Raw genomic sequence first — 25,354 nt, 5'->3', positions numbered from 1 at the left:
AATAACTTGTTTTGATCTAAATTTAATTTAAATTTAAAATAGATCTAATAACAATAATAAAATAAAACTGTATTAAAACATTATTATTATTATTATTATGAGGACGATGATGATTAATAATAGTAATAATACAACAGAAGTTTAACAAATAATTTTTAATATTATGAATGATTAAATAATAGTTTTGTGTTTTTTATTATTATTTAAAAAATGAATGTGATAAAAAATAAATATATGACCAATTTAGAAAAAAAAACAGGAAGTGTTCCTTACTGTATGCTTATGTTCTGCAATGATCACAAGACATTGAGAGCCATATTTCATATGTAAAAGATACTAATTAGAATGTAGATGTTTATAAATAAAATGTAGGTTTTTTTTTTTATGATTTGTTGGTGAGGTGAGGATTCTGTAGATCTTCAAGCTGTGAGTGTTCCTCAGGTTATGTCTTTGAATCACTGAGCATATCTGCATGAAGGAAAGCTCTTGCGCTCAAATGTGCTGGAAGGGAATCAATCGTCCTTGCACCGTGCCGCACGCAAACCTGTGGGACCCTGAAAGTACAAATCCATTTATTCGCTGAGAGCTGCATGTGCGCCGTGTGAAGGTGTGTATCCGCTTCGACCCTGTATGCTCAGGTTTGAAAATGTGGTGTGACAATTTCCCGACCATGAGGTTCAAGTGAGAGCACTTGACAGAATATATGACAGATAATTGCCTCACTGAGAGATGCAGATGACTTCCTGTGTTTTTCTGTAGAAAATTGTTTTTGTCACACATCATGAATTATCACGACACAAGTGAATCACTCCATTCTGAATCAGAAATTAAATGCAAACTCAAGATTTTAAACTCTTAAAAAGGATAGTTCACCCCCAAATTTAAATAATTTTTTCAACTAATTTTTTCATGTTTGTAATGACACGAGGGTAAATGATGACAGAATTTTCATTTTTGTGTGACCTATCCCTTTAACGTTTTAACAACAACAACAACAAAAATCCTATACGTTTCATGTTTAAAGTTGTTCATTTCCTGGGAGCAAGAAGCGTCCCATGAATTATCACCATTGTGCCCTTGAGGAAGGCACTTAACCCCAGGTTACTCCAGGGGGATTGTCCTTTTTATAGGGGATGTCAAATTCATTTTAGGTCAAGAGCTGGATTGGAAAAAAATTATCACTTTATGTGGGCCAATTTTTTAGGACCAAAAAAATTACATTTTGGAAGGCATTTTAAGACCCTGGTTGTCTGGCAATATTCTATTCTATTCTATTCTATTCTATTCTATTCTATTCTATTCTATTCTATTCTATTCTATTCTATTCTATTCCAATAAAGTATTTTTATATTTAAGTATTTAATTTTTATTTTACAATAATACATTTTTATAAAGTCCAGTCTAGTCTAGTCTATTAGCAATCCCAATGTTCATCTGCCCCTCCCGTTTCCTACTTTTTCTCTCATTATTAACTAGTTAGCGCTTATATACACAGTCATTCATTTTCTCTCCGATAGTTAATCACTTTAATCATCTAGAGAACTGTTCATTGTTCATTGTGGTTTGATTTATAGCCCACTAAACATGTCCGGTTCTGGAGGGAAAAACTCAGGGCTCAAAGTCACCTATAAGAAAGGCACCTTTACATTGATTTTAATATGGTTTTTAATGTACGTTTGGGCATTTCAATAACATGTAATGGTAGAAAACAGTATAATTTTATAAGACGCCAGAAAATATTATTATTTTTTGTTTTGTTTTATACAGTACAGGGCTAGTTGTCACATGGGCCTTCTCAGGAAAGGCCCTTTTTATAAAGAATATGTTTGGGCAAGTACGCGTTTATCTTTTATGTGTTGTAATTTGAATTATTACATTTCTGCTGACCAAAAGATTTTGATATTTTAGTAAATTTAATATTTTTGCTGATTCACCGTTTTTAAGTTTGCTGTTGAACACCTTTAACTTAAAAACTCAAGTTCAGCTGCTGCCTTAAATTTTTAAGTTCAGCTGCTGCATTTCAACTTAAATTATATCAGACTGAGAAAAAATCTAGTTAAATCATGTATAACCTAAAGAATGAAATTGAAATGATTGAATTGATTTGATTAGTTGAAGTAATGGAAAAACATGATGAAAACTTACTGATCATGACATTTTTAAAGTTTTGTTTTATAATTATTTTATTATTTGATTTTGCTGAAAACTTTACAACAGGCTGTTTAATGACAATTTACCCCACTGAGTGAAGAAATAAAATCTGTGTATCAGATGAACTGTAAATTTAACCAGAAATAACTTTTTGTAGTTAAATTTTTTTTTTTTAAAAGACATTGAAAAATTACCCCACTCACACTGAGGAATATTCACTAGAGTAAAAAGTGTGACAACCAGACCAGGTCTCCTCTATATCATAACACCAACATCCATAATTTCGGGGACAAAGTTATTAGTGTTGACCTGATTATGCAACAATGTGTTATGAATTAAATATACCTTGAGACATTTATATATTTGCTATATTTAGGTCTCATGAGCTACAGGGTATTAGAAAAGAGACAAAGTGCTTCTACATGTTCACTTCATCAGCTTTAAAACGGGTTGCACTTTATCATTCTATCCCAAGAGCTCTCATTGTGTTCCAGAAAGAGCAGACATCCTGACTTTTTTTTTTTTTTTCTTATTCTTTGCGTAGGAACATGCATTATCTGAGTTTAAACTGTTAATTTTCAGAGGTCTAACATGCTAATAATACTTAGCTGAGTCTAACAGGCACATTGAGCTCTGGTCGCATGTGTGCAGTCCACAGATCTCTAATTAGACGTTTCTACAACTTCCAATGTGGAGTCAAATTAAGTCCCTGCCATTTCCCCTCATCCCAGAGACCATTATCACCTTTCTGCATGATTGGAAAAGACTGTCATTTACAGCCTCAGCTCTATCTGACAGTAATCATGATGAATGGCAGCCGTGCAACCTTTCTTATTTTGAGCGCTTGTATGACTGGGCTGGACTTTGTTCCTGTGATCTTGCCCAGCCATTGCAGCTTTAATTTAAAGCGTTGATGCATACGCTTGACTGTTTGCACATAACCAACGTGTGAGCTGGAAGAAACCTGACTGATCCATGCACCGACACAACAGCTTTTTCATTTTGGCTTATACAGGTATGCTCTCTTTAGGTCCCATTGTAGCTTTCTATGTCTGAAAACAGCTGTATTGTACATTTTTGTACCAATTTAAGCATTTTTCCCCAGATATAAATTTCTTTTTATTTACTGCCTCTAAACCTCAAGGGAATAGTTCACCCAAAAATGAACATTTGCTAAAAACTTACTCTCTCTCAAGGCATCCAGGATTTGGGTTTGAAGTTAAAAAGTGTTACTGACGGTTTTGTTTATTACATACACACTGCTTGTAGATTACTTGTGGATTATTGTGATTTTTTATAAGCTGTTTGGGTCTCATTGTAATGGCACCCATGCACTGCAGATTTAATTCCATTGTTGAGCAAGTGATATAATGCAAAATTTCTCCAAATTTGTTCTCACAAAGAAACAAACTAATCTACATCCCAATTGCCAGGGTTGGGAGATGCATCATTTCAAAGCTTTAAAGCTTTTGAACAAAACCACTTAAACCTAACTTTTAATAGTTAAATTCTGGTTTTAATTTTTTTTTTTTTGGCAGTTTATATTTTTACCTTTTAAAACCTTATTACATTTTTGCTGTTTTATAATGCTAAATTGTGACGACTTACCCCATAGAGTGTGACAACATACTTTACTACTGGGGCATGTTGTCACAAATGATCCATGTGTGTTAAATGAAAAGTGTTTTTTTTTTTCAATAGTTTTGTGTAAACAAGACTTTAAGGCATGTGCATATAATTGGATTAATTGAATCAGTTCAATTCAACTCTTTACATGTGACAAATAATCAGGTTTATTTATTTATTTAATTCATTATTTGACAGGGACAATAGACAGCCAGAATTAGCTACAGAGCTAAATTTACTTTCCAAATTTCTACACAATTTCCCTATAAATACTACAAAACATCACCCTTCAAAAATGTATAAAAATTTACAACTCACCAAAGTTATATAGCCATTCAAGATACAGACATATTCAATGGTCACACACCTGACTCATCTTTAACCATATTTTCAATTGTAGCTTAAACTGTACTAAGGTGGAACACTGTCCAATATTAATTGGTAAATTATTCCAGTGATTAACAGCTCTTACAGAAAAAAGCTGAGCAAGCAAAATCAGTAACTCTAAAATTCGCTGCACAATCACCTCTTGATGAGGCTCTAGTTTGTCTTATATTTTCAGTACAAGAGAAAACAAATTCTTTCAAGGGTCAAGGTGCAAGGTTATTAACAATTTTGTACACTAAACAACAATTGTAAAACACAACAAAATTGTCAAAAGTAAAAAAAAAAAAAAATACTTATTGATAATTAAACAGTGGTGATATCTGTTGGGTTTCTTGACAAATACTTTTAAAGCACGTTTATACAAAGAATATAAAGGTCTAAGAGTAGATTTTCCTGCTTGTGACCATGAAGTAATACAATAAGGAAAATGAGAAAAGATCAAAGAATTCAAAAAGACTCTCGAAGCTTCTATTGAAAGTTGACTTCGTAAAAAATTAAAAATTTCTACGTTGAGGTGTCACTGCACAGACTATTTTTCGAACATGTTTTTCAAATGTTAAATGAGAATCTAAAATAACTCCAAGATATTTAAAATCTGGTACAATTTGTAATTTTTCACCATTAACTAATATATCTGGTTGGACCTCCTCCTCCTTTTAATTTTAAAATACATACAGGCACTTTTCCGAACATTTAATGTTAAGCAGCAGCACTGAGTAAACCAATCAAAAATTTTCATAATTGCAATGGATACTTTTTGTGCCACCTGTTTTTGTTTTTTTGTTTTGTTGTGTAAATAAATCACAGTGTCATCTTGTATATGTACATCAGGACAAATATTTGGAAAATCATTCAAATACAAACTAAAGAGTAAGGGCCCTAGGGTTGACCCCTGAGGAACCCCTGTAGAACAATCTCTTAAAGGAGTTCCTGAATACGAATTGATGAACATTGACTGTGACATCATTTTTTATGTGGTTTCCATAAATGAGAAAGCTTTGTGTTATATAAGTATGTTCAAGTAGAAACAGATTTAGTTAGTGTGCACTCCACAAACTATGTAAATTTAAAGGTAAATGTGGACTAGATTACTGTGTAATCTATGCCAGAACTGGAAACAGATTTCCAGAAATTAAACTTTGGATATGAAACTTTGATACTTTTCTCCTGTTTGAGCTCTTGGCTCATAAACTGAAGCACTGAGATTAGACTCAAGTACAGCATATGGATCATACAGATGCCGTAGCTGATCTTGGGTTTGTGCGGTTTTTTATTGGGCAGGTGGTGTAAACAATCAACTATCAGGGGCTGAAGGAGGAACATGATTTCCCAATTTTTATGTACGTCTCATTAATAAGTCATTACAAAATATTGTGCGTTCTTGATGAGGTAATGCTAAAAGCCAAAAGGCAGCTTTGCATTTGATGAGTTTCTGTGAAGCCACTGTTCAAATGTGCGATTTCAGTGTGTTGTTGAACTCATTGATCATTTCGGTCTTATCATTTCTAAGCAACGTTTTCTGTAGTTAATATGTAAAGTACTAGTAGGGGAGGACTATGTATATGTATATGTATATGTATGTATATGTATATATATATATATATATATATATATATATATATACTGTAGATGTATATACTGTAGATGTATATTAGTGCTGTCAATCGATTAAACGATTTAATCACGTTAATCACAGTCATGGACTGTGATTAATCATGATTAATCACAAATTTACAATACTAGGATTTACCTGTAAATGTGTTGAAATAAAGAAATGCATGACAAACTAGTTTACGGAAACAGAACCTTTCACACTTCCGCCAGGTATGAGACATAATCCTTATTATTCTTTTATCATTATTCTTTTGTTTTTATTCAGCCATTATCAGCCTTTATACTGGCAATAAAATGTTTACCAAGCCACATCGCTTCAATCCCAGTATACATTACCCAACTATTATCAAAAGTATTTCTAAATAAATACAACAACACATTTTCATTAGAGCTAATATTAGCATCATGCTTCATAAGACAATTTATGAGATTAATAGTACACTTTTACTCAGAACTCACTTCAAACTACCATCGAGTGTTTGTAATAACTTCCTTTTACGATCACATGTGGAATTTGGTCGTTTACTGTTGTTTTAAAATATGCTATTTATAGCCTTTTATATCGCTAAACAAATTAGCATTTCAGATGTACACATTCAACTCAAGAAAATCACATACAAATATCCTATCGTAATCATGTGTTTATTATCTTACATAATATATAGTGGCTGTTGTCATGTTTATTTCTGCTGTGTAAAAGCCTTAACATGTACGTTATGCTCTGCTGAAACTCACGTTGTTTGTGATGTTATAACCGCCTCTCTGTTCTTAAGTTGCCAGGGATACATTCCAAGTATAATACACATTAGTAAAAGGTGTCTATATACACATTGGGCAGCCGTGGTACATTATAAAAGTACCCAAAAAAAAGCAAACCAAGGCTCTGTAATTTTTCCCGTTACTGTATTTTCAAAATAGCCCACTTGTGCCATTACCCTGGCAACACTGGTGCTGTACCCTCATGTCAAACTGTCAAACCTTATCAAAGTTAAAATTGTTATATTAATCGCATGCGTTAACGAGTTAACGTTGACACCCCTAATGTGTGTGTGTGTATATATATATATATGTGTGTGTGTGTGAGGAATAATTGACTCGTTACACCTCGGGTGTGCATTATTTTTCTAATAATTTATCGGACTGAAGTCAATTATTCCGCTTATACTACGGTTGCCACACTTCAAGACATCGATCAGATGATATATTTCAAGGCATTCGTCCGGTTTTTCTACTTAAATCGCTATTGTGAGTAGGATTATTTCTTCCACATCTCATCCAACGCCTCCGTTGCTAATTCCAAAACATTATTTTAAACCTAGTAACGTTATTTTAACCTAGGCTTGAGCCGTTGATAACAGACAAATGCAGTTAATAAAGTTGTATCATATATATTCGAAATAGTCTTTTCACAAAATTTCCTCAAATGCTTGGTTACTTTGGCTTTTGTCTCTCTCTAAGAGTTCAAGCTCCTTTTAGTTCAGCATTTCTCTGGCCAAATCTTCAATAAAAGGACACTTTTTCACTCAATTAAATTTATGTCCATTCTTATATTACAGATGGATGGAGGTCTGATGGTCTGATGACGGAATAGGGAATGCATTTCCATCTATTAAACTGAAACTGCAGGGTTTGGAGTCTTTTCAGCTTGGCTGGCTTTGTTACATTTTGGAAGAATTGTTCAATACTTCATCTGTCTTTTGTCAACATGAAATCAGTACGGACCCTATTTACTTTCCTAATACTTGTTCCCAGTCTTACTGTCGACATTTCATTGGTGCCTTTAATTCCAACGAAATTTCAGTTTCTTGAGATAGGATGTTGCTCATCTGAAGGCACAATAACACGTGTATAGTTGGATAAATTTTCATTGCTGCCTCGGCTTAAATTGGGGCTGAGTCTGAAATCACATATTTTCTTAAGTATATACTTATTTTGGATAAGTAATTACTATACGACTGGTAAAAAACTATGTACTATATAGTATGAATGTGTGCAGTGTAAATATAATCCGGACATGCTACAATCGCTTTGTTGTCATTATCATGTGACCTATCATAATCAGTTGCATCATTTCACTGACACACATACTCTCCCATGGCCTATCTATATATCTATATCTATAGTATGCACTTCAGAATCTCATGGGTAGCAGTAGGTCATCTGGGGACATAATACTTTTGTGATGTACTGTTTTCACCTACTATATGCAGTAGTAGGGAATTATGCGATTTTGGATGCAGCTGAGATGTCAGATGAAATGCTGTTTATGTCAGGAACACTACCATGATGCCTGATAGTGTGCAGGGTTATTACAGTTAACTAAATATACTAAAGCCATAAAAAAGCATTTTCGTCACTTGAAATAAAATAAACATTAACTCAAATAAAAAAATTAAAAAAAAGGAAAAACTTACCAAGGCAACATTTCTCATTGATTTTCTGACTGATGTAGGTCTACTAAAATAACCAAAATAAAAATGAAATAAAAATGAATAAAAGCTATATAGACACAAAACAAAATGATAAAACTTTCAATTTCAAATGAAAATGGAAAATGTAAACATTTAAAATATTATGTTAATCTTAATTATGCTAAAATAACACTAAAAGTATGCTGCATCCCAGAAGTAGTATGCAAGTTTCGATTTTCACTATATCATTTATACTATATCATTTATTTTTTACTATGTCTCCATATTTCCATATCTCATAACCTAGTAGTTTTAAATCACAGACTTGATGTTTGTAGATTGCATAATAAAATCCTGCTTTTATCGAAGAGCACTTTTCTCCTGTTCCTGAGGCCTTTTTTCTGTACAGGAAAAAACCACAGCTTTGTACTCTCTGTTTTCTACACTGACGATATTTGCGAGCGGGTGGTCCATTTAACCTGTGGATGCCGCATATATATCTTGCGGACGAGGCCTTTCAGCACACTGGCAGCATCAGCGTCAGCTTTCCATTTATGGAGGTCTGCTAGAAGTCAAGCCTATGATTAGTTCTGTTTGTTTAGCTTCAAAGCTTTGATAAAAAAAAGGAAAGAATGTGAAACGGCAGATGGATCCTAATTTGTGCTCTGTCAAATGTCTCAATAGGTGGACCGCGAGCAGAGATCAGAAACAGGAGACTGAATCTGGCCCGAAAGCTTTTATAGTAAGTTACTATTTAATGCACACAGAATCCAAAAATAATGACCCCTTGGGTGATTCTCCAGTTGTTTTCTGCTGATCTGACTTATTCCCTGATGGTGTATTGATGTTGTGGCCACAGAAGGAGCTAAATAAACCCAGTGTCTATAAATAGCTTTAATTTCTGCTGTTCTCCCTGTGAAGAGATTAGGTTTCAGAGCAGAATTATCGTTTCTCACTTTCTCAGGCACGTTTGACGCCTCTCTCTGCTGCAGTCGTCTCAGCCGGAGTCTAATCTGCCTGATCACATGATGCACGGAAACCAGTCAAAATCCTGTTTTTCAGATTCTGACATCTCCTTATAGCCGTGTCCACATCTCCTTCCTGTCTCAAGCTCTCTGGTGAAACAATGTAGCTGTAATTTGTTGATATCTGGAGCCAAACTGTACGTTTTTCCAGATTGGTTGTCTGTGAGTATGTTGTTCTGTTGTAACCTCGCTGTCGTTGTTGTATTGACTTTCTATCTCAGTGTCTTTATAACAAATGAGCTTCACAATGCATTTGACCTTCCTTGTTTCAGAAAATATTTGCAGAAAAAGAACGGCAACACACTGGCATAGTCGCTACACATGAACATTTTGCCAAACCGACTAATTGCAAATAAATTGTGAAATTTTACTGGCCATGAATATTTCTTCATGGCTTTGGAACTAGTTTTTGTCCCTGTGACATTGGACTTTTTGCCGCCTTTGCATATATTTGAGTTCCTAATAAAGTTAATGGCCAGCTTTTATTTATACACCAAAGCCAAAATGTTCTTGCTCTGGGTGACTGTTGGTTTTGAACCCTGAGGTTTTGGACCAGGACATTACATTTCAAAGGATATATAATCCTTTTTTTTTTCTTTTTTTTCTATTATTATTATTATTATTGTAATAATTAGTAAATGTTTGTGTTTTTCATTTTTTTATTTATTCTTTTTTGTTTTTATTTTTTAACTCAAGTCACTTAAAATGTTATGCAGATACATTTCAAAATTAATTTATTTTATTATATATTTCTGATGATGCATTTCAAATATACTTTTCAGCACAGCTGCATTGACATGATCTGTTTTAATGAATATAAACATACGATTTTGTTGATAGCTTATTAAGTCCTATTGAAGTTGTTTGGCGGGTGGGCAGGAGATGTGGTTGTTAATTGGACATTAGGATTTCAATCCATATAATGGGTGGGGAAAACTGTGGTGAAGTGGCATATAATTGCTTCTCTTGCCATACTGCCATTTGTAAATATAGCGTAAATATAGCAGAAATACATCTTGGGGAGCAGCTTTTAAAGCAACATTACCAGATGCAAAAATAAAACAGATCAGAGTGCACGGTTTGATTAGTGACATATGTGCTTCTCCACTCACCGCTGAACTGTATGATTATCATTTTCATACTGTATACCGTGGTACTACCAAGTTTGCTTTAAAAAGAATCTGGTATTACCTTTGTCATACAGTAGTGTGCAAAAGCCATGGTATTACCATTGTATCATCTGCAGTAAATCCATGGTGGGGCTTTGGTACTTGGTACTAAAAACACTTTCTCCTGAAGTATTGAAGCGTTTGGCTGCTTTGCTCCGATCACATGAGCGTCGCCCAGAGGACTAGAGATGCATCAGACAGGCAGCTGTGTACTGGCACCTCTGACTTTCTCTTTACTGGCCTATCCTTGCTATTAGCACGATCGCTGAAGCACTTTTGAACATCAGCTTATTTTCCACTCTTCCTTCCTCTGATCCACAATCTCCCTCATCTGATCCGTCCATGCCCATTAGTTCATTCATAAGGGAAAACTTTGAGAAGATTTTATTCTTCTGCTTAATGCCGGCTAAGTAGTGGTCATTATTATTCTTTCTCAAACTTTGAATGCATGACTCACCCAATGCTTTTTTTCTGTTCATTTATATTTTTAAAAATTGGAATTATTTTCTTGTTTTCCAGTAAAACATATTGGAACATCAAAGACCAATTTATTTGGAATGCAAAATTATGTAAGATTTGTTTTGCATAAAAAAATGAGTGAATATTTTTGGTAGGTTAGCACTAGAAACAATTAGACATGGGGAAAGAAATGAAGATTCATAGATATTTAAACTTAATTAATATGATATATTCTCTGAAATCAAGTCTTAAAATTGTATAAAATATATTTGTTCTTTTTAAGGATGTCCTGTTTTTTACATTTTTTGTTTTGTTTTTGGAAAACAACACAAATATTGATTAAGAAAAGTTTTTTCCCCAGTGTTGGCAGGCAGCATTCACTTTTTTATATACAAAATGTTGGGGTTGCCATTCTAATCACCTGCAATTTCTCTTCAGGATTTATTTCCTTGTTTCGTTCACTCCGCCTTTGTTTCTCGCAACAGTCTGCAATCATTTCTCTCCGTCGTTGCCGCTCTCCAGCGCTCTTTCTCTGCTGTCCTCTGTGGTAGGTGTGATGGCTTCCGGGCCTGATTGAGCTCAGATAATGACTTGAGCTCTTGTCTCCACATACTGCCATTTAGTTGTCTTTTATCGACAGACAGAGGTCAGTCACAGCCAGGGGACACTTCCTAGTCCATCGGAGAGACAGAAAGTGGACAGAATGTTCAGGGCAAACACCCCTCACAGCTGAATTATTACAATCTCAGGGATGGACTGAAGAGATCCAAGGGATGACAAATAGACTAGGACAAGAAACTCAAAACTATTAAGATTAAATTCTCAAAGCTTATATAAATCAACCACAGTATAGCCAACTACTTTAAAGGAGAGCTATTATGCCTCTTTTTACAATATGAAATATAAGTCTCAGGTGTCCCCAGAATGTGGCTGTGAAGTTTCAGCTCAAAATAGCGCACAGATAATTTATTATATCATTTTGAAACAGAAATACGCTGTTTTCGTGCATGTCTCTTTAAATGCAAATGAGCAGCTACTCCCTGACCCCTTCTCCAGAATAGGGCTATTCCTTTACAGCTGTTCCTCAGATACTCTGCTATAAAAACATCTGTTTGGTTTTGATTGTTGTCTATTGCATTGAACTCGTGCGTATTAAACCATATTTGTTTAAACTTTAAAACCACACACACAGAAAGTGGCTGCCACATGGCATGTGAGTACTAAACTAATTCTCTTTCATGTCTTATTACACTTAAACACGGAAAAAGTCAGATTTTCATGATATGTCACCTTTAATAAAATGCATATTAATATCAGTATATGTCTTAGTAAGATGAAGATATTTAAATGCTTAGTTATATAATCAAAGCTCTGTAGTTTTAATAGTGAGGAGCAAAATACAATACAATGATGATCGAGAGATGAACAAATAAACCATAAAAAGCTCTTGTCATGTTTGATACATGCATTTGAACACGTTTTTTTTTAAAAAAAGAAAAAGAAAGGATGTATGGATAATAAAGTTAACTTCAGTCCAGAAAATGTTCATCTTGAACATTAACAATATGCAAGCTATCAATCAAATGACAAAAGGAGTGTAGAAGATTATGCACAACAATTTGTTCAGCACAGTTTTGATCATGTTGATAATTTAGAGGCATTAGAAATTCACTTATCAAATATGATACAGTATGGTTTTATAGGGTTAGTATGCTGTTAAATAACGAACCATAAGAAATGGTGTGTTGGTAAACTTCCCAGACTATACAAGAATGGCAGAACTTTGAGGATGTGACTGGAATTTTCAGGATTTTTAGAATTTTGCTGTGATCCGGTAATCCGTATATCTTTCACTTTGTGTTTTGCTCTTAGTGATGGATTCCAAGGTTTGTCCTGATGGCTGATTGTTGGCCATTACAGGCACTAGCGCGGTTTTGACATTGATGTATAGTTTTGTCCTGTCTGAACTCTTTACACCCTGAAGGTACTTTAAAAGAATTCCTACATCAATGACGTACATAATGGCTTATAATGCTAAAAATAGTGAAGATACTCATTTCCATAGCTTAAATTTTATAGAGAACATTTATGGGTTTTAAAAAAAGATGACTGGGATCAATTATGGGACAACACCAGACAGTGTCATTTAGTGTTATTCAGATACAAGTATTTTGAATTGGTTTTTTTTTATATATATATATTTTTTCATTTGAGTTTTTTCTTGTGCTGTCAAATGATTAATCGTGATTAATCACATCCAAAATAAAAGTTTTTGTTTTACATAATATATGAGTGTGTACTGTGTATATTTATTATGTATATATAAATACAAACACATGCATGTATATATTTAAGAAAAATATGTTATGTTTATATATTAAATATATTTATATATAATATAAAATATAATATAAATATATACATGTAAATATTTTCAAAATATATACTGTATTTGTGTGTATTTACATATACTGTACATAATAAATAAACACAGTACACATATATTATGTAACCAAAACCTTTATTTTGGATGTGATTAATTGCGATTAATCATTTGAACACACTAGTTTTTTCATTTTATATATATATATATATATATATATATATATATATATATAATTTTTATTTCAGTTTTAGTTATTTTAGTACCATTTTAGTGTCAAGTTAAACTAAATAAAAATGGGAAATGCTGCACTGACAACTAGCTGAAATAAAATGTTTTTTATGTAGTTTTTAATTCTGTTATTTATTTATTTTATTTCAATTTTTATGGATTTAGCTTTAGTTAACCCTGTCACACAAAATGTATGTGATCATCACAAACTTTATTCCTATTATTCTATTTTGACATGACATATCTCAGAAAGTAAAAAACTAAAGTGGAAGTGGAAGATTAGTGGAAGGAAATCAAATTTTACAGTACTTGATGGACTTTTTAATGTCCAAAAAGTGTCCAAACCCCCCTTCATGCAACTGTGGTGTTTTATTGAACATAAAAATTGCTTGTCAATGCAAACATCGCAATAAATCACAAAAGTACTTCTAAATAATTACAAAGTAATGAAAACTAGTGTAAAGTAATACTTTTCCAACTCTGCATGACTTACTTTCTTCCATGTAACATTTTGTGAATAGACTCCAGTGTTGTTTGGTTCTTACCATTCTTCAAAATGTCTTAAGAAAGTCATACAGGTTTGATGTAGACATTTGGGTGAGCAAATGATTATAGATTTTGTATTTTTGATTGGTCTGTCCCTTTAAAACAAACACTATTGCACTCTCAGAAATAAAGGTACAAAAACTGTCACTGGTGCGGGACCTTTTCAAAAGGTACACTTTTGTACCTATTAGGTTAAAATATGTACACTTTAAGTACTAATATACCTTTAAGATACCAAAATGGACCCTTTAGGTACAAACATGTACCTTTTGAAAAGGTACCGCCCCAGTGACAGCTTTTGTACCTTTATTTCTGAGAGAGTGTAGATGCATTGTTTTCAATATAAAAATGTGCATTGCTACTGAATCCACTTTGACACCAGTGCAGAGGCCCATCTGGTATCATCTGCATTACATCTGATAGCCCCGTTGCGCCCGTCAGGTGGCTAAATGTCTAACGTGACGTGTAAATGAAACATTAAATCAACCTTAGCATCATGTTGCGTGTGGCGTGTTGTTCTTTGTAACGTATGTAAATTGACCTTTGCTCTGAATAGCTTGTCGGAGACGTCCGACAGCGGCGCTGCAGCCGTCCGCTCCGGGCTGTTAGCCAAACAGTCGGCATCGTCTTGGGTTGCATTTTCCCCTCCTGAAACAGGGGTACGGTGAAGGGCAAGGCTAAAAGCCACACAAATATGGTTCAGCATTCTGCATCGTGTCATCCATTATTCATGATTAGTGGTGCACAAAGAAAATTCATCCGAGCTGTTATGAGGTGGAAGGGATTTTTGTGGAGTGATTACTGGTAAAGCACAGGTAGAGACTCCATTATGCCTTGTCATCTACACGGTTTTCTGCTTCAAGACAGCTGGACAAGCCAGGCTAGATTTATTGAATGCCGCTGCCTGTTTACAGTTGATTTCTTTTCCTTTGAGGATAGACGCCACATTTTTTTTCAGTTAAATATTAGTAAAAGCATTTCAAAAATGTAGGAGAATGCATTTTGAGACTGTTTAGACAATTGTGCATTTATAGTACTTTTGACAAATATTTGAATGGTAGTTGAAGATAGTACATTGAATTATTGAAAATTAATGTGCACTTGAGATACTAATGTGGCCATGATGCAAAATGGAGTGGGCGTTACAGCTCTGGTGTGCATTCATTTTCAATAATTCAATAACACGGAGTCAGTTGTTGTTCTGGTTGTCTCATATACATGTTTATATAATGTGTTTATCTCAACACATTTTTCAGGTTTACATGCCTAAATTATTGTTGTGTGTAGTTTAAAACAGCTTTATTATTGCAGACCAGGAAATCACAGAGAGGCTCACATTGGACATTTTAATTTAATTTAATTTAATTTTATTTTATTTTATTTTATTTTATTTTATTTTATTTTATTTTATTTTATTTTATTTTATTTTATTTTATTTTATTTTATTTTATTTTATTTTATTTTATTTTATTTTATTTTATTTTATTTTAATTTTATTTTATTTTATTTTATTTTTTTCGGTGATTCTGCACCCAAGTTTTAAGACCAATGTACACCATAAAATATCTAAAACCCTTAAAACAAGATTTACTTGAAACAACACTGTGTAAAATGTTAAAACTTGTTTTCAGAGATTGTGTCTATGTTTGAAGAGTTTATTTGCAAAAACAGATAATCCGTTTTTTTTTTTAATTTTCAAAAATCGTATTTTTATTGTGTTTTATTGTGTTAGTCAGCTGTAGTTTTTTTAAAGTTATTTTTTAACCTAATCAGAAAAAACAAACACACAGAAAAACAACAACAACAACAACAGTTTGATTGAGATTAATTGGAATGCACAATGAAAAAACTTGATTTTTGAAAATGGTTAAAAACAGAGTTATCTGAACTCTTCCTTTGTTTTACTGCACTGGCAGAATTTTCATTTGTTTTAATAAACAAATTTAAAACAAGTGAAAAAATCTGCCAGTGCTGTGAGACAAAGTACATTTGTCTATGAAAAATAGTTGAATAAGACTAATTAAAACTTTATTGCCGTGCATTAATTGTTTAGGAAGATGAATAAGAATCAGCAGAAACATGAACAAAAATATTTAGTGCACCTTTAATGGTAGCTAAAGAATGAATAGGTAAGACAACATATGTTTCCACACCACAAATATAACCAGTTCTATAGGAGCAGATTTTTTTGTAAACTGTCTATAATGTAAAGTAAGCTGCCATTCATTAAGAGATACTTTAACTGTGTCACTATATGCCAATTAGCTCATTCCATGCACTCATGGGAGTTTTGAACATATGACCTCCAATAGACTGTTTTGCAGGCCCAACCGCCAACATATGCTCTAAATAGATGTCTATGAATCACAATGATCATCTTGGAGTGTTTCCTGTTCACCCATTGTAAGTTTCTTTAGCTCTGCTCATGCAAAACCTCGCCAGTAATATGTTAAAGTTCTTCCTCGGCTTTTATGCGCTCTATTAAAATGAGATTTCAACAATCCCCTTCAATCTCATAATATGTAAAACCAGGGAGAACTTCCTTCTTCTGCTTATCATTTGGCTCATGGGCGGATTGTTACACCTCACACAGTTCCGGCAATAATGCATATCTCTAGTGCATATCACTTTCGCCTTATTAGATAAGGGAGCTTCATATTCCTCTGCCTGCCAGTATCTCTAAGCAGAAAGAGTTCTTCCCAGATGTCAGTAGTCCTACAGGTAACATTCACACTAGCAAAGCTCTGTATTTACTCATCTATTCTCCTTGGTAAAGATACCAGAGGTTGGGATTGCAAGCAGTTTTATAGCTATAGAAATATAACACTTTACTATAGTGTACATTAGTGTTCATTAGTGGCTTTATAAGATAGAGAAATCTCCACTGATTGCACACTTCTCAGAAGATACAGTACGTCATCAGACTATATTCGCCTACTGTATCGTGAATCTGATTGTTTGTCGGAAGTTACTCTAGTCAGCAGTGTCTCGTGATCCTTCAAATTCTAATAATTAATGAATTAATTTAGTGATTAATTAGCAATGTTGGAAAGTGCTGTTTGTTGTTTTTCTTTCTTTTTTTGAAATAAATTAATATTTTTATTCAGCAAGGATATTTTAAATTGAGAAAAAGTAATAGTAAAGACTTATGTGGTTAGAAAAGATTTCTATTTTGAATAAATGCTGCTCTTTTAAACTTTTTATTCATCAAAGTATTAAAAAAAAGAAAAGAAAAAGCAGCACAACTGTTTCCAACATTCCAACATAAAACATTTCAAAGTATATTAAAATAGAAACCTATTATTTTTAATTGTAATAATAATATTTCACAATATTAGTGTTTTTACTGTATTTTTTTAATCAAATAAATGCAGCCGTTAGCATAAGAAACTTCTTTAAAAATCTTACTGATCCTAAACTTTTAAATGGTAGTGTTTATGTAATTATTTTTAATAATAATAATAATAATAATAATATAGTTATATTATTTATTTATTTTTAGGAGCAAATGTTTTAGCATAACATTTATTATTATTATTTATGTTGAAAACACTGCTGAATATTTATGTGATTCATTTTTCAGAATTTTTGGATGAATAGAAAGTTCAGCTTTATTTACAAATGGAAATCTTTTATTGCATTATAAATGTTTTTACTGTCACTTTTTTTTTTTTTTGATCAATTTGAGCCATTTAATCCATGAATGGATGGATTATTCAGCATCTTTGCTAAATGAAAATATAAATTTCTTCAAAAAAACCCCAAAAAACTGAAAAATGTTACTGACCTTTGAACTGCATAAAATGTAAAGTCTTGGTTCTGAAGCATAACCACTCATCTAAACCGTTACCAACTCATCATAGTTTAATCGATTAGGGATCGTCTGACATATCTGAGTGGGTATTTCAACAAATATGGATTTGCAAATGCCACTGAGACATTCCTGTTGATCAAAGCTGGATATTTTGTGTGCGTTTCTCTTCTGATGTTTGGTATCTTACTGTATTGAAGATGTTGTGAAATGGCACAAATGAATGATTTGTGCGGTAGACAAGAAACATGAGGCTTACTTGCCAAGGCTGCGTGGTCTAGGAGGGTGGATGATAAATATAGCTCTCAGTCCAATAGGGATGACATCTGACCCCAAACTCTTGGCTCATCGCGCTCAGCCTTGTCGAACAGCGCTGTGTAGCTGGCTAATTGAATGTTAACAGTGGCTTTTCACACCAGCAAAGCAAGAGAACTAAACCTGAAGCATGCAGAGAAAAACGGATTGGTTTAATGTAATCTCCTCGAGGGTGTTTTTCCCGTCACACTCGACTGGTGTAATCCAGTGTTTGGTTTCCTTTCTTCCAGAGCCAAAATTGCAAATGAAAGTGCGAAATAATCATGTGCTTAAGAGAGTCTTTTTACCAGTGATGCTGCCTCTAAATATCATATTTATATAATCAGCATATTTTGTTCTTGTATTCTGCACATATTGCGCATTCACACTTTTGGTGTTAAAGTAATCGTGGGTGTTTTTACCAGATGGATTTAATCTGGTGCTACAAATTGTACTTTGGTGTTCTATCAACAAATGTAGGATGCAGAAAATGTTAATGCAGGCATCACTATTGCTCATATACTGAAGAAAGCTCTGAACCTGAGAATTTAACTTCTGTGTACTTCTGTCCTGCGCCGTTTGTGCTGCAGACGTAAATCATACTTCATTTTTTCTATGCTTTATGACTTTATACTTTATCTATCGTTCTATGTCTATAAGTCTATCTATTGTTCTATTATTTCATCTGTCTATAAAGCATCTATCTATCTATCTATCTATCTATCTATCTATCTATCTATCTATCTATCTATCTATCTATCTATCTATCTATCTATCTGTCTATCTGTCTGTCTGTCTGTCTGTCTGTCTGTCTATCTATCTATCGCTCTATCTATCTATCTATCTATCGTTCTATCATTCTATTATTCTATCTATGCTTCTATCATTCTGTCTATCCTCTATCGTTCTATTATTCTATCTATCGTTCTGTCTATCTATAATTCTATTAGTCTATAAACCATCTATCTATCTATCTATCTATCTATCTATCTATCTATCTATCTATCTATCTATCTATCTATCTATCTATCTATCTATCTATCTATCTATCTATCTATCTATCTATCTATCTATCTATCTATCTATCTATCGTTCTATCGTTCTATCGTTCTATCTATCATTCTATCGTTCTATCTATCGTTCTATAAGTCTATAAATCATCTATCTATCTATCTATCTATCTATCTATCTATCTATCTATCTATCTATCTATCTATCTATCTATCTATCTATCTATCTATCTATCTATCTATCTGTCTGTCTGTCTGTCTGTCTGTCTGTCTGTCTGTCTGTCTGTCTGTCTATCATTCTATCTATCCTTCTATCGTTCTATCATTCTATTATTCTATCTATCCTTCTATCGTTCTGTCTATCGTTCTATCTATCGTTCTATTATTCTAGCTATCGTTCTGTCTATCTATTGTTCTATAAGTCTATAAACCATCTATCTATCTATCTATCTATCTATCTATCTATCTATCTATCTATCTATCTATCTATCTATCTATCTATCTATCTATCTATCTATCTATCTATCTATCTATCTATCTATCTATCTATCTATCTATCTATCTATCATCCGTTTGTTCCGTATGATTCGTTCTATTATTCTATTGTTGTCAGTAAACCTTCAAACTTCAATGTTTTACACTTTTTTTTTTCTTTTTTTTTCAAAAATTAAAAAATAATTCTTTGTCAAGCCAGCAATCAGTGTTTATCTTGATAAAATTTTCTTATCTAGTTAAATGTTTTAGAATTATGCTTCCTGTTTGCCGCCTCAAAATGGAATCAAGGCATTAACAATTCAGTTATGAATGGTGAACAAGTCTATTTGTAAGAGATCAAATTTATAATGTCTAGTGGACTAGAAAACCGGGACAAAAAATACCATCGACTTCATTGATGCACCTGAGCCAAATCTAGCATCCAGAAATGTATTGTCTTGGTGGTTGGCTCTTTTTACTTCTCTTGGGCCAGTTTTGGACTCACTTGACTTTTTTTTGGAATCTGCATGAAGTTCTTCTGGTCCTTTCAATCAATTACTTTAGAAATGGAAGCGATTTAGATCTCCCATTAATGAATTGCCATTGACTGTCTTTGTCTTCTTTAGATTGGGACTGTTTTTTTCATGAATACGAGAGACAGAGGCTGATTTGTTTTAGATAGTCAAGTTATGCCCCAATCGGTCAAGAAATGACGGTGTTTCCCTTTGAATGCTTTTGTACCTGTTTGTTATTATCTGGGGATCTTGCTTTCGAGAATTACTTGACTTTTCCTTCAGATACAAATACAAAGGTCTTCCTCCTGCACAGAGCAAAACACAACCTATTACTGCAGAGATGATATTTGTCCGGGTGTTGCTGCTGTTGAGCTGGTGTATTTGGAAAGGTTAGTTGTCTCTCGGAAGAGATATGGTTGCTTTTAAAGCTGTAGACTGACAGTGAGCACTAAATTATGTGCTTTTATGTTGGGGTCAGGGTTTTATTGTCTCTATAGCTGCAGCTCTGGCCCACCAGGTACACTGTAAAAAGTCAAAATGTGCAGTTGAAAGTCTTAAAGACCCCATAAGATTAAACTCTTGCTATCTTTTTGCAATCTATTGCTATCTCTAAGTGCTAGTGTACTTCTAACCACTGACAAATTTAGCTTTTATCAGATGAAAGCATTACTCTTCCAGGAAAACTGATTTTAAAAAATTAATGATATATATAAAATATATCTTAATACACAGTTTATATATATATATATATATATATATATATATATATATATATATATGTATAAACTACCGTTCAAAAGTTTGGGATCAGTACGATTTTTAATATTTTTTAAAGAAGTGTCTCTTGTGCATCAAGGCTACATTTATTTGATCAAAATGCTGTACAGTAAAAACAGTAATATTGTGAAATATTATGACACATTACAATAATGGTTTTCTATTTGAATATACTTTAATTTATTCCTGTGGTGGCAAAGATGATTTTTCATCAGTGATTTCTCCAGTCTCATTCAGAAATTGTTCTAATATTCTGATTTATCATTAATGTTGGAAACAGTTGTGCTGCTTAATATTTTTCTGAACATGTTATGTTTTTCAGGATTCTTTGATGAATAAAAAGTTAAAAAGTCTTTACTATACATTTTTATCAGTTTAACATATCCTTGCTGAATAAAAGTTAAAATTTCTTTCAGAAAAAACAAAACATATTGACCCCAAACTTTTGAACAGTGGAGTATATTGTTAAAAACGTTTTCTATTTTTAATAAATTCAGTACTTTTTTAACTTTTATTCATCATTTATATTTTTATATTTTATTTTATATTATTATTTATAGATAAATAGATACACTGTATAAAAAAAAAAAAAAGAAAAAAAAAAAAAAAAGTTGAGCCAACTTAACATTTTAAGGCAACCAGCTTCAGCAGATTTTTGAGTTTTCTCAACTTGTAACAAATTTTTGAGAATCTCCCACAAAAATAAGTTGAGAAAACTCAAAAATCTGCTGGAGCTGGTTGCCTTAAAATTTTAAGTTTTTTTTTTTACAGTGTGGATAGATACTTTTAAAAACAATTTTTTTTAACACAACCAATCCCTCCAGGCAATTGATTTTCAGCCCGTGCTCTATTGTGTTCTGTTTAAGTCCACTTTCGGAAACAAGCGTAACAGCATATACACGTGTGAACATTGAAGCAAGTGGATGTTTGCCATTATTCTAGTTTAATGTTCTCATTCAGCTTGCATCAGCATGACGCTGGGCACAAACTTGTAAATCTGAAGCCGAATGTGAGATACGTGGACATAATCGCTTGGATTTCTCTGTATTCTGTGGGAAGAAATAAATCACGCTTGGCACAGCCGAATGCACTCAGCCAGAAACAGTTCCAGAATGATCATCAAGACACTATCAGAGACCCAGAACACCCACCCCATCATTACTACGAAGAATTACAATGTTGGAGTCAGTGCGCCTCCAGGACATTACAATTGTGAGGTTAACCCACATAGACCAGCTGTATTGTACTTCTTAGGTTGCACTACCTGACATAATTTGGGACATGCTTGACTAAATTGAGGTTTCTTGTGGTCTTAAGAAAAGCTTATACCCATGCTTCTGCCAGTTTTGTGGACAAATTTAAATCTGCCTATGTGTGAATTTCAATGAACCTGTCTTTAGTTGCAATTTGTTTTGGAAAGGAAAATGGCCCCATGAGCACTGCAACTCAGCATTTGTGAAATGGATAAGTTGGACTGGATAAGTAAGTAAAAACAGCTAACAAGTGGCCGGCATACAGGTATGGAAGCTGTTTCCACCTCGGAGTAAAAAAGAAAAAGAGAGAGGTTTATATTTATATTTTAATTTATGAGATTTAAAGACATATTGTGAGTTAAGATTTATATATGTCTTAGTTGTGAGTTTGTTTGTTTTTTGTGAGTTTTACAATATGAAATAGTTATGTTTGTGAGAGATGAAGTCGTATTGTGAGTTATAAAGTCACATTGTGTGAGACTCAAATCAAAACCGTGAGATATGAAGGAAAAGTTTTAGGATTTAATGTCACAATTATGAGATAAAATCGTTATTGAGAGATACAATGCTACAATTAAGAGAAATACGATTTCGATATACTTCTCAAATTTAAGATATGAAGTTCCAAGTAACACCATTAAAGTTAATTGTAAGATTAAGTTTTTAAATATAAAATAGTTAATAATTAAACCAGATATTAATTAGATATAAACTCATTGTCAGTTATAAAGTCACATTACATGAGATAAAGTTGTGATTTATGAGCTATAAAGTCACAAGAAATAAGATTTCAATCTTTATGAGATGTAAGTCCCAGTTAAGTGCAATGAAGTTTATTAAGTTTTAAATTGACATAAATTATAAAGTCACACAATGTGAGATTAAGTTGTAATTATGTCATATAATGGCAAAATCATGGCATAAAAAGACAATTATGAGAACTTAAGTTAAAATTGTGAGATTAAAAGTCATATTGAGTTATAAAGTAATATTATGTGAGATAATAGTGCAATTGCAAGTTATTAAGTCACAATGAGAAATCTGCAATTTTGAGATATAAAGTCATATTGCGAGTTGATAAGTCACATTATGAGATAAAATTGTGATTGTGAGAGATAAAATTCCAGTTAAGAGCAATAAAATTAATTTTGGGATTGTGAGATATGAAGTCCCGTTGTGTGAGATTTAAGTTGCAATTGTGATACGTAAAGTCCCAATTATGAGAAATAAAGTTGAAATTGTTATAAATAAGATTTAGATAATAAGATAAATCCTAATTAAGGTAGTCCACGTTTTTGAATAGCAGTGTATGTGTTTACATAATATTCATTATTCATGATGCAGTAATCCAGTCAATATCCTCGACTGGTTCTAACTCTAGACTGGGTTCCCAAAATATCATTTCTTTTCTCCGAAATGTATGTACCGATGCAGTTACACGGCTTAAATAATCATACAGACAATAGCTACATGATCTAGAGCAGAACACTCGGTCATCTCAGGTTTATCTAAAGGTAATGGCGATCTGTCCCAGCAGTGAATGATACACGGGCTCTATGAGCGTTTAGCATGCTCACGGTGACCAGGTGTTGCTAAGCAGAGATGATTAATGATATTAGCACACTGTGTGGAAACTTCAACACCTCATTTAATTTTCAGCATGCGCTGACAGTTGCCCATTCATAATTGAATCAGTAATTACTTAAATGTGATTAAATCTGAGAGGGAAGGATTTGAGAGATTGGCTTTTGAACGGGGAACATTTGGCATGTCAAGTGGCAATTTTGGACACGTCAGTCGCTTAGCGAGAGCGTGTCAGCTGCGGAAGACTTGTGCTCGATAATCGGGACTGTCAGGCGTAATCGTTGGCCGAGTCAAAACACATTCATTTCTGTTTTGCTCTGTTTAGCTGTCAGGCCCGACAGCTGATGTATTCAGTCGTGAAGTGAACTAAATGAAGTGTTATGTTTAATCAGAGAGTGTTTCAGAGTTTACGGTACACGCACATCCTGCAAGCGCTGAGTTTGTAATTGTAGGCGGACTCCTCATGAATATTTTATGTACATTTAAAATGTTCGTGTCAGGCTAACATGGTCTGTGCTTTGTCAACACGGGCGTTATCTTGCTGAGCAAAACTTGTTGTGCGGTTGCCACCATATTCATTACTTGATGTTTATGTATTGCCTAGGGAATCAAAACATCAAAGATGCGTTAAAGTTGACTTCTTGTGCTTGTAAGACTTAACTGAAATCTATAAGAATGGGTTCCAGTGGTTAAGAAAAACCTGGAAATTTTCAGGATAAAATTCTTTTTTTTTCTAAGTAACATTTTTATAGCAAATACACAATACGGTTTAAAAATACGTTGTTGTTGTTTTTCTTTTTCTTTTTATAAAGAAATTAATACTTTTATTCAGCAAGAGTGCATTAAGAAGCATTTATGACAGTAAAGACATTTAAACTGTTACAAAAGATTTATATATATATACATATATATATTTTTTTACTTTAATGAAAGAATCCTGGTTTTTGCTAAATTGTTTTCACAATGGTTTTCACAAAAATATAAAGCTGCATAACTGTTTTCAACACTGATAATAATAAAAAAAAGTTTCTTGAGCACCAAATCAGCATATTAGAATGATTTCTGAAGGATCTTGTGACTCTGAAATCTGAAGTAATGATGCTGAAAATTCAGATTTGGCATCACAGAAAAAAATATATCATAAAAACATATCTGTATTTTTCAAATACATCCAGTCTTTGTTGAGCATCAGTGTAAGACAACCCCAAACTTGTGAATGCTATTTTATTTTTTTATTATGTTTAGCTGTAAAGTAGAATTTAGAATATTATTATTATTATTATTATTTAGTGTATTCCCTGGAAAAAGACTTTAAAATAAATAGTGTGGGAACAAAGATGTATATTTATTGACATTCAAAATATAGCTATGCATTCCGATTATTATTAATATTTTTTTAGTTCAAATCAGGATGCGCACATTCATACACACACACACACAAGCATACATATATATATATATATATATATATGAAAATTTCAAATGGCGCTTAGAGGCTTTTGCATCCGAACTCTTCATATATACATATATAATGTTAGTGTTTTGGAGAGTCTTAAAATTTTAACACACACTTATATTTTTCCCAGTTACCTGTATGTGGGGAAAACTCTTGTGCAATGACAGCAAAATTCAAA

The 25,354-nt window shown here is 32.9% G+C and overlaps 1 protein-coding gene and 1 long non-coding RNA gene across 2 annotated transcripts in view; both read left to right on the top strand.

Annotated features, from left to right (window-relative positions):
* The window catches only part of kcnd1 (potassium voltage-gated channel, Shal-related subfamily, member 1), a 66,429-nt gene that overhangs the window by 15,014 nt on the left and 26,061 nt on the right, over positions 1 to 25,354 (top strand). The gene's annotated exons all lie outside the window — the stretch shown is intronic.
* On the top strand, positions 7,351 to 9,286 carry LOC131546116 (uncharacterized). The gene is made up of 4 exons (XR_009272606.1): positions 7,351 to 7,492; positions 8,599 to 8,749; positions 8,874 to 8,931; positions 9,154 to 9,286. It is a non-coding gene; the product is annotated as an uncharacterized LOC131546116 (long non-coding RNA).

This window comes from Onychostoma macrolepis, chromosome 08, assembly GCF_012432095.1.
Source record: "Onychostoma macrolepis isolate SWU-2019 chromosome 08, ASM1243209v1, whole genome shotgun sequence".
In the NCBI taxonomy this organism is placed as follows: Eukaryota; Metazoa; Chordata; class Actinopteri; order Cypriniformes; family Cyprinidae; genus Onychostoma; species Onychostoma macrolepis.
This window is presented reverse-complemented; position numbering and strand designations above follow the sequence as displayed.